Consider the following 12,599-nt stretch of genomic DNA (forward strand, 5'->3'; position numbering starts at 1 on the left):
GGCTGTTGGTTTGTGTGCTGTTATGAGTCCTAGTGGTCCCAGTCGTCTGGCTGTCAGTTCAGAAATGTTCTTTATGTATGGTAGTATGGCTAGTCCTTTGGGTTGTGGCATGTCCTCGTTCCGTTGTCTTTCCCTTAGGCATCTGTTGATGAAATTGCGGGGATATCCGTTTTTGGCGGATACATTGTATAGGTGTTCTTCTTCCTCTTTTTGTAGTTCTGGTGTGCTGCAGTGTGTTGTGGCCCTTTTGAACAGTGAAATGATGCAACTTCTTTTGTGTGTGTTGGGTGGTTGCTTTCGTATTTCAGGACTTGGTCTGTGTGTGTGGCTTTCATGTATACCTTTGTGGTGAAATCTCCATTCTGTGTTCTCTGTGCCGTCACATCTAGGATTGGGAGTTGGTTGTCCTTTTCTTCCTCTCTAGTGAATCAGAGTCCTGTGAGTGTGGCGTTGATGACCCGGTGTGTGTTCTCAATTTCTATGTTTTTAATGATTACAAAGGTGTCATCCACATATCTGACCCAGAGTTTGGGTTGAATTTGCGGTAAGACTGTTTGTTCTAATCTTTGCATTACTGCTTCTGCTATGAGTCCCGAAATCGGTGAGCCCACGGGTGTGCCGTTGATTTATTCATATATTTGGATGTTGAATGTGAAGTGTGTTGTGAGGCACAGCTCCAGTAGTTTGAGTATGCAGTCTTTGTTGATAGGTTCACCGTCCTGTTGTCTGTTCTGTCTGTCCAGCAGTTTAGCTATTGTTTCTTTGGCTAGGGTTTTGTCGATAGAGGTGAACAGTGCCGTGACATCGAATGAGACCATAGTTTCTTCCTTGTCTGTGTGTATATTTCTGATGATGTCCAAGAATTCCTGTGTTGGTGGTACAGAGTGTCTGGATCCGCTGATCAGGTGTTTCAGTTTCTGCTGTAGTTCTTTAGCCAGTTTGTGTGATGGTGTCCCTGGTAGTGATACTATGGGTCTGAGTGGGATGTCTGGTTTGGGCACTTCAGGTAGTCCATAGAATCTGAGGGTGTTGTTGCTTTCAGGTTTCATTCTCTGTAGGTCAAACCTGGTTATCTGTCTGTTTTTTTTGTAGGTTCTTCAGTATGTAATCCTATTGGTGAACTGTGGCATGGGGTCAAACTCCCTCTTTTGTTAAGTGTTGGTATCTGCAAGTAGTTGTTGCGCTTTTTGGATGTACTCTGACCCAATATACCAGCCAATGCAGCGGACAGCTGGGACTGACAACCGGAAGCGGCAGATACAAATCACTATATATGCCGGAGGAATCATCACAGAAACGCATCACAGGAGGCTCTCAAGCACTGAGGATGTCACCTAGACAGGGGACGAAACGCCTGCAACACAAATTCCCGGCTCGGGGAACAGATCCACAGCAACGAGCACCCGAGCTACAAATCTTCTCCCAAACTTTTCTACGTCACTATCACACTTCCCCATCACACAGAGTGCATTACTATCTGACTCCATCACTGCCACCCTGACCCCTCCACACTCACTCCATCACCATCACCGTGGCCCACTCACACTCACTCCACACCATCTCGGTGACCCCCTCACACTCACTCCATCATCATCACCCTGACCCCCTCACACAAACACAATCACTGTCACCCTGACCCCCCACACTCACTCGATCACCGTCACCCTGACCCCCTCACACTCACTCCTTCACCGTCACCCTGATCCCCTCAGACTCACGCCACCACAGTGACACTGACCCGTTCACACTCACTCCATCACCGTCACCCTTACACCCTCAGACACAATCCATCACCGACAGCCAGACCCCTCACACTCACTCCATCACTCTCACACTGATCACCTCACACTCACTCCATCACCGTCACGCTGACCCCCTCACACTCACTCCATCACCGTCACCCTAACCCCCTCACACTCACTCCATCACCATCACAATGATCCCCTCACACACACTCCTTCACCAACACACTAACCTCCTCATAATCACTCCTTCCCCGTCACCCTGACCCACACACATGCACTTCAACACCGTCACCCTGAACACCTCACACTCACTCCATCTCCGTCACACTGACCCCTTCACACACTCCATCACCGTCACCCTGACCCCCTCACACTCACTCCATCACCGTCACCCTGACCCCCTGTTTTAAAAAATTCTCAAGGTCAGGTTCGTAGCAGAGTAGTCTGACACAGAACAAACGACCAAGAGGCGAGTCTGCTAGAATATGGGCATTTTATTCCCCGCAGCGTCGCCAGAACGGGTCTGGCTTATACTCACTCTACATGTTACCAAAACTGGGAGCCGTCAGTTCTCGTAGAGCGGTTGCCAACAACCCACGCTCGGCGGTTAAACGTAACCCCGGAGCAGACTCACCGAACTGGAGACTTTTCCAGCTGATATACTCTTTTCCAGATATAAACATTCATGTGAACAGCAGAGCAAGGCTAAAAAACACATTCCATTCTGGTTACATACAGATAAGAAGATTCACACGGGACTAAGCAACACCTCCATTCCGGTTAGATTCACACATGTATTGGGACATAATTTTTAACCGTTTCACCACATTCCACTGCTTGGAATTTTACACCACATTCCACTGCTTGGCCCAATACATGTGTTACATTATGCTTAATTCAGTTCAATTCGTTTCAGTTAATTTCAGTTCAGTCAATTCAGTGTAATTCAATTCAGCTCAGTTCAGGTCTGTTCAGTTCAATTCAATTGTGTTCAATTCAGTTCCGTCCATTTCAATTCAATTTAGCTCAGTTCCATTTTGTTCCGTTCAATTTGATTCACTTCAGTTCCACTCAGTTCAGTTCAGTTCAATCCCATTCAATTCTGTTAACTCCGCTTCAGCTTTTTGGACATGCCCACATCCTCCGCTGTACCCCAGGCAAGGGGTTCTTCGGCAGGACTGGGATCCTTTCTCAAACAAACTGCCACGTACATGCCCACATCCATGCCATCCCGGGACGGTCGGGACCTCCACAGTTTGTTCTTCTGGTTTCTTAGTCTTTTTCCAAAACATTGTTCTGTATCAAAATCTCTCCTCAATTGCGATTGACCCTGCTCGCAGCGCCAAATGTTTTGAAAAATTCTCAAGGTCAGGTTCGTAGGAGAGTAGTCTGACACAGAACAAACGACCAAGAGGCGAGTCTGCTAGAATATGGGCATTTTATTCCCCGCAGCGTCGCCAGAACGGGTCTGGCTTATACTCACTCTACATGTTACCAAAACTGGGAGCCGTCAGTTCTCGTAGAGCGGTTGCCAACAACCCACGCTCGGCGGTTAAACGTAACCCCGGAGCAGACTCACCGAACTGGAGACTTTTCCAGCTGATATACTCTTTTCCAGATATAAACATTCATGTGAACAGCAGAGCAAGGCTAAAAAACACATTCCATTCTGGTTACATACAGATAAGAAGATTCACACGGGACTAAGCAACACCTCCATTCCGGTTAGATTCACACATGTATTGGGACATAATTTTTAACCGTTTCACCACATTCCACTGCTTGGAACTTTACACCACACCCCCTCACATTCACTCCATCACTGTCATCCTGTCCCCTCACACTCACTCCATCACCGTCACACAGAACCCCTCACACTCACTCCATCACCGTCACCCTTAACCTCTCACAATCATCCCATCACCATCACCATGACCCCCTCACACTCACTCCATCACATTCACCCTGACTGCCTCACACTCACTCCATCACTTTCACCCTGACCCCGTCACACTCTCTCCATCACCGTCACCCTGATCCCCTCGCATCTCACTCCAGCACTGTCACCATGACGCCCTCACACTCACTCAAACACATTCACCCTGACCCCCACACTCACTCCATCAACGTCACCCTGACTCACTCATATTCACTCCATCATCGCTACAGTGATTCCCTCACATTCACTCCATAACACTCATCCCCTCATGCTCAATCCATCACCGTCACACTGACCCCCTCACACTCACTCCATCACCGTCACCATGTCCCCCTCACACATGCTCGATCACAGTCACTCTGACCCCTTCACACATACTCCATCACCGTCACTGTGACCCTCTCACACTCACTCCAGCAGCATCACACTGACCCCTTCACACTGACTCCAACACCGTCAACTGGTCAAACTCACACTCACTCCTTCACTCTCACACTGATCCCCTCACACTCACTCCTTCACCGTCACCCTGATCCCCTCAGACTCACGCCATCACAGTGACACTGACCCGTTCACACTCACTCAATCACCATCACCCTTACACCCTCAGACACACTCCATCACCGACAGCCAGACCCCTCACACTCACTCCATCACTCTCACACTGATCACCTCACACTCACTCCATCAATGTCACCCTGACCCCCTCACATACACTCCATCACCGTCTCCCTGATCCCCTCACACTCACTCATCGCCATCACAATGTTCCCATCACACTCACTCCATCACTTTCACACACTCCTTACACTCACTCCATCACCGTCATCCTGACACACTTACACTCATTCCATCGCCATCCACCTGATCCCTTCACAATCACTCCATCACTGTCAACCTGTCCCCTCACACTCACTCCATCACCGTCACCCTGACCCCCTCACACTCACTCCATCACCGTCACACTGAACCCCTCACACTCACTCCATCACTTTCACCCTGACCCCCTCACACTCGCTCCATCACCGTCACCCTGATCCCCTCGCATCTCACTCCAGCACTGTCACCATGACGCCCTCACACTCACTCAAACACATTCAGCCTGACCCCCACACTCACTCCATCAACGTCACCCTGACTCACTCATATTCACTCCATCACCGCCACAGTGATTCCCTCACATTCACTCCATAACACTCATCCCCTCATGCTCAATCCATCACCGTCACACTGACCCCCTCACACTCACTCTATCACTGTCACGCTGACACACTCACAATCACTCTATCACCATCAACCTGACCCCCTAACACTCACTCCATCACCGTCACCCTGACCCCCTCACACTCACTCCATCACCATCAACCTGACCCCCTCACACTCACTCCATCACCGTCACGCTGTCCCACTCACACTCACTCCATCACCGTCACGCTGACCCCCTCACACTCACTCCATAACCATCACGCTGTCCCACTCACACTCACTCCATCACCGTCACCATGTCCCCCCACACATGCTACATCACAGTCTCTCTGACCCCTTCACACATACTCCATCACCGTCACAGTGACCCTCTCACACTCACTCCAGAAGCATCACACTGACCCCTTCACACTGACTCCGACACCGTCAACTGGTCAAACTCACACTCACTCCTTCACTGTCACACTGATCCCCTCACACTCAGTCCATCACCGTCACACTGATCATCTCACACTCACCCCATCACTGTCTCATTGACCAGCTCACACTCAACCCATCACCATCACCCTGACCCCGTCACAATTGCTCCATCACCATCATTCTGACCTCCTCACACTCACTCCATCACCTTCACGCTTACTGCCACACACTCACTCCATCACTGTCACCCTGACCCCCTCACACTCACTCCATCACTGTCACCCTTAACCTCTCACAATCATTCCATCACCATCACCAAGACCCCTTCACACTCACTTCATCACCGTCACGCTGACACTGTCCATCTCACTCCATCACCGTCACCCTGACCCCCTCACACTCACTCCATCATCGTCGCAGTCACCCTCTCACACTCACTTCATCATCATCACACAGACATCCGCACATTCACTCCATCACTGTCACCCTGGTCCCCTCACACTCACTCCTTCACCATCACCCTGATCTCCTCAGACTCACTCCATCACCGTCAACCTGACTCCCTCATACTCACGCCATCACAGTCACACTGACCCGTTCACACTCACTCCATTGCCGTCACAGTGATCCCATCACACTCACTCCATCACTATCACACTGACCCACTCACACTCGCTCCATCACCGTCAACCTGACCCTCTCGCATTCACTCCATCAATGTCACCGTGACCCCCTCACACTCACTCCATCACCGTTACCCTGACCCCCTCACACTCACTCCATCTCCATCATACTGATCCCCTCATACTCACTCCATCAATGTCACCCTGGCCACCTCACACTCGCTCCAACAATGTCACTGTGAAACCCTCACACTCACTGACCCCTCTCACTCACTCCATCCCCGTCACACTTACCCCCTCACACTCACTACTTCACCGTCACCCTGACCTCCTCACACTCACTCCATCATGGTCACGCTGACCCACTCACACTCACTCCATCACCGTTACCCAGACTCCCTCACACTCACTCCATCACCGTCAAAGTGACCCCCCACACTCACTCCATCACAGTCACCCTGACCCCCTCTCACTCTCTCCATCACCATCTCCTTGACCCCCTCACACTCGCTCCATCACCATCACTATGAACCCCTCACACTCACACAATCACCATCACCCTGACCCCCTCACACTCACTCCATCACTGTCACAGTGATCCCCTCACACTCACTCCATCACCGTCACACTGACCCCCTCACAATCACTCCATCACCATCAACCTGACACACTCACAATCACTCCATCACCATCACCCTGAACCCCTCACTCTCACTCCATCACCGTCACATTGACCCCTCACACTCATTGCATCACTCTCAGTCTGACGCACTCACACTCACTCCTTCATCGTCACCCTGATCCCCTCAGACTCACTCCATTACCGTCACTCTGAAACCCTCACACTCACGCTATCACAGTCACACTGATCCGATCACACTCACTCCATCACCGTCACAGTAAGCTCTCACACTCACTCCATCACTGTCACACCGACGCCCTCACACTCACTCCTTCATCATCACCCTGAAACCCTCAGACTCACTCCATTACCGTCACTCTGAAACCCTCACACTCACGCTATCACAGTCACACTTATCCGTTCACACTCACTCCATCACCGTCACAGTGATCCCATCACACTCACTCCATCACCGTCACCCTGACACCCTCACACTCACTCCATCACTGTCATCCTGACTCCCAAACACTCACTCAATCACCGTCACCCTTACACACCCACACTCACTCCATCACTGTCACCCTGACCTCCTCACACTCACTCCATCACCGTCACCCTGACCCCCTCACACTCACTCCATCACCGTCACCCTGACACCCTCACACTCACTCCATCATCGTCACCCTGACACCCTCACACTCACTCCATCACTGTCACCCTGACCCCCAAGCACTCACTCAATCACCATCACCTGACAACCCCCACACTCACTCCATCACTGTCACCCTGACCTCCTCACACTCACTCCATCACCGTCACCCGGACACCCTCACACTCACTCCATCACCGTCACCCTGACACCCTCACATTCACTCCATCACCATCACCATGACACCCTCACATTCACTCCATCACCGTCACCCTGACACCCTCACACTCACTCCATCACTGTCACCTGACCCCCAAACACTCACTCAATCACCGTCACCCTGACAACCCCCACACTCACTCCATCACCACGCTCCTGACCCCCTCAGAATCTTTCGATCACTGTCACCCTGACCTCCTCACACTCACTCCATCTCTATCACCCTGACTCCCACATACTCAGTCCATCACCGTCACACTGACCCCCAAACACTCACTCTATCACCGTCACCCTGACCGTGTCACACACACTCCATCACCGTCATTTTGATCCCCTCACACTCACCCCATCACCATCACACTGAGCCCCTCACACTCACTCCATCACCGTCACCCTGACCTCCTCACACTCACTCCATCACCATTACACTGACAATCTCACACTCACTCCATCACCGTCACACTGATCCCCTCACACTCACTCCATCACCGTAACCCTGACGATAAGACCATAAGACCATAAGACATAGGAGTGGAAGTAAGGCCATTCGGCCCATCGAGTCCACTCCGCCATTTAATCATGGCTGATGTGCATTTCAACTCCACTTACCCGCATTCTTCCCGTAGCCCTTAATTCCTTGTGACGTCAAGAATATATCAATCTCTGTCTTGAAGACATTTAGCGTCCCGGCCTCCACTGCACTCTGCGGCAATGAATTACATAGGTCCACCAATCTCTGGCTGAACAAATGTCTCCGCATTTCTGTTCTGAATTTACCCCCTCTAATTCTAAGGCTGTGTCCACGGGTCCTAGTCTCCTCGCCTGACGGAAACAATTTCCTAGCGTCCACCCTTTCCAAGACATGTATTATCTTGTAAGTTTCTATTAGATCTCCCCTTAATCTTCTAAACTCCAATGAATACAATCCCAGGATCCTCAGCCGTTCCTCGTATGTCAGACCTACCATTCCAGGGTTCATCCGTGTGAATCTCCGCTGTGTACGCTCCAGTGCCAGTATGTCCTTCCTGAGGTGTGGGAACCAAAACTGGACACAGTATTCCAAACGGGGCCTAACTAGAGCTTTGTAAATTCTCAGTATCACATCGCTGCTTTTATATTCCAACCCTCTTGAGATAAATGACGACATTGCATTCGCTTTCTTAATCACGGATACAACCTGCATGTTTACCTTTAGAGAATCCTCGACTAGCACTCCCAGATCCCTTTATACTTTGGCTTTATGAATGTTCTCACCGTTTAGAAAGTAGTCTATGCTTGTATTCTTTTTTCCAAAGTGCAAGACCTCGTATTTGCTCACATTGAATTCCATCAGCCATTTCCTGGACCACTCTCACAAACTGTCTAGATCCTTCTGCAGCCTCCCCACTTCCTCAGTACTACCTGCCTGTTCACCTAACTTCGTATCATCGGCAAACTTCGCTATAATGCCCATAGTCCCTTCATCCAGATCATTAATATATAACGTGAACAGCTGCGGCCCCAAAACTGAAGCCTGCAGGACACCGCTTGTCACCGGCTGCCATTCCTAAAAAGAACCTTTTATCTCAACTCTCTGCCTTCTGACAGACAGCCAATCCTCAATCCATACCAGTTGCTCACCTTGCTCAGCAGCCTCCCGTGGCACCTTATCAAAGGCCTTTTGGAAGTCTAGATAGACAACATCCACTGGGTTTCCCTGCTCTAACCTAATTGTCACCTCTTCAAAGAATTCCAACAGATTTGTCATGCACGACCTCCCCTTACTAAATCCATGTTGACTTGTTCTAATCCGACCCTGCTCTTCCAAGAATTTAGAAATCTCATCCTTAATGATGGATTCTAGAATTTTACCAACAACTGAGGTTAGGCTAATTGGCCTATAATTTTCCATATTTTGTCTTGATCCTTTCTTGAACAAGGGGGTTACAACAGCGATCTTCCAATCGTCCGGGACTTTCCCTGACTCCAGTGACTTTTGAAAGATCTCAACCAACTCCTCCGCTATTTCCTCAGCCACCTTTCTCAGAACTCTAGGATGTATCCCATCGGGGCCAGGAGATTTATCAATTTTAAGACCTTTTAGCTTTTCGAGCACTTTCTCTTTTGTAATGGCAACCATACTCAACCCAGCCCCCAGACTCCCTTTAATTGGTGGGATATTACTCATGTCTTCCACTGTGAAGACTGACACAAAGCACTTGTTAGGTTCTCCAGCTATTTCCTTATCTCCTATCATCAGGCTTCCAGCATCAGTTTGAATGGGCCCAATGTCTACTTTTGCCTGTCGTTCGTTTCATATGTATTGAAACTCACTGCATCACCATCATCCTGACCCTCTCGCACTCGCTCCATCAACTTCACCATGACCACCTCACACTCACCCAATTTCCATCACACTGACCCCCTCACACTCACTCCATCGCCGTCACCATGTCCCCTCACACTCACGGCATCACCGTCATCCTGACCCTCTCGCACTCGCTCCATCAATGTCACCCTGACAACCACACACTCACTCCATCAATGTAACCCTGACAACCACACACTCACTCCATCGCCGTCACCCTGACCCATTCACACTCGCTCCATCACCATCACCATGACCCTCTCACACTCATTCCATCATCGTCACACTGATACTCTTATACTCACTTCTTCACCATCACACTGTCCCCCAAACACTCACTCCATCACCGTCATCTTGACACCTTCACAATCACTCCATCACCGTCACGCTGATTCCCTCACACTCACTCAGTCACCGTCTTCCTGACCACCTCACACTCACTCCATCACCGTCACCCTGACGCCCTCACACTCACTCCATCACCGTCACCCTGACCCCCTCACACTCACGCGATCACAGTCACACTGACCCCTTCACACTTACTCCATCACCGTCACAGTTATCCCCTCACAATCACTCAAGCACCATCACGTTGATCCCCTCATACTCACTCACTCCATTACCATCCCACTGACCCCCTCATACCCACTCTATCACTGTCATCCTGGCCCCCACACACTAACTCCATCACTATCAACCTGACCCCCTCACACTCATTCCATCAATATCACCCTGACCCCCTCACACATCACTCCATCACAGTCACCCTAGGCCCCTCACACTCACTCCATTACCATAACCATTAACCTCTCACAAACATCCCGTCACCATCACCACGACCTCTTCACACTCACTCCTTCACCTTCACGCTTACCGCCACACACTCACACTATCACCGTCACCCTGACCCACTCACACTCACGTGATCACAGTCACATTGACCCCCTCACACTCAGTCCATCGCCGTCACCATTAACCCCTCCCACTCACACCATCACCATCACCCTGAACCCCTCACACTCACTCCATCACTGTCACACGGACCCACTCACACTCACTCCTTCACCGTCACCTTGATCCCCTCAGACTCAATCCATCACTGTCACATTGACCCCCTCACACTCACTCCATCACCGTCACCATGAACCTCTCCCACTCACACCATCACCATCACCCTGAACCCCTCACACTCACTCCATCACCATTACCCTGACCACCTCACACTCACTCAAACCCCGTCACACTGACTCGAAGAAACTCATTCCATCACCTTCATACTGACCCCCTCACACTCACTCCATTACCGTCACCCTGACCCCCTCACACGCACTCCATCACTGCCACCCTGACTCCCACATGCTCACTCCATCACCGTCAATCTGACCCTCTCACACTCACTCCATCACCATCACCGTGACCCCCTCACACTCTCAACTTCACCGTCACCCTAACCCCCTCACACTCATTCCATCACCGTCACCCTGACCCCCTCACACTCACTCCATCACGATCACAATGATCCTCTCACACTCACTCCATCACCATCAAAGTGACCTCCTCACACTCACTACATCACCGTCACACTGACCCCTCTCACTCACTCCATCTCCGTCACACTTACCCCCTCACACTCACTCATTCACCATCACCCTGACCTCCTCACACTCACTCCATCATGGTCACACTGACCCCCTCACACTCACTCCATCACCGTCACCCAGACCCCCTCACTCTCACTCCATCACCGTCCAAGTGACCCCCTCACACACACTCCATCACCGTCACCCTGACCCCGACACACTCACTCCTTCTCCATCACTTTGACCCCCTCATACTCACTCCTTTACGTTCACCCTGACACCTTCACACTCACTCCATCTCCATCACACTGACTCCATTAAACTCACTCCGTCACTGTCACACTGACCCCCAGACACTCACTCCATCACCGTCACCCTGACCCCCTCACACTCACTCCATCACGGTCACACTGATCCTCACACACTCACTCCATCACATTCACCCTGATCCCCTCACAGTCACTCCATTACTGTCACACTTATCCCCTCACTCTCACTCCATCACCCCTTACACTCGCTCAATCACCGTCACAATGACCATCTTACACTCACTCAATCTCCATCTCATAGAACCCCTCACACTCATTCCATCATCCTCACCCTGACCCCTCCACACTCACTATATCACCGTCTCCCTAACCCCCTCACACTCACTTCATCACAATCACACTGACCCCCAAACACTCACTCCATCACCATCGCGCTGACCCTGTCGCACTCACGTAATTACAGTCACACCGAACCCCTCACACTCACTCGGTCGCCCTCACCCTGAATCCCTCACTCACTCCATCACCGTCTCCCTGACCCCCTCCTATCTCTCCATCACTGCCTCCCTGATACCCTCACACACACTCGGTCACCATCACCCTGATTCCCTCACACTCACTCCATCACCGTGACACTGACCCCCTCACACTCACTCCATCACCGTCTACCTGATCGCCTCACAATCACTCCATCACCATCACCCTGACTCCCTCACACTCACAAATTCACCGTCACCCTGACCCTTGCACCCTCACTCCATTAACTTCACACTCATCCCCTCACACTCACTCCATCACCATCACCCTGACCCCCTCATACTCACTCCATCACCATCACACACATCCGCTCACGCTCACTCTATCGCCATCACCCTGACCTCCTCACCCTCACTCCATCACCATCACACTCATCTCCCCACCGCCCTAAACCCCCACACTCATTCCATCCCAGTCACCCTGACCTTCTCACACTCACTCCA

Source organism: Chiloscyllium plagiosum, unplaced genomic scaffold (assembly GCF_037043375.1).
Source record: "Chiloscyllium plagiosum isolate Xiang-an unplaced genomic scaffold, Cpla_swu_hap1 HiC_scaffold_45, whole genome shotgun sequence".
Classification (NCBI taxonomy): Eukaryota; Metazoa; Chordata; class Chondrichthyes; order Orectolobiformes; family Hemiscylliidae; genus Chiloscyllium; species Chiloscyllium plagiosum.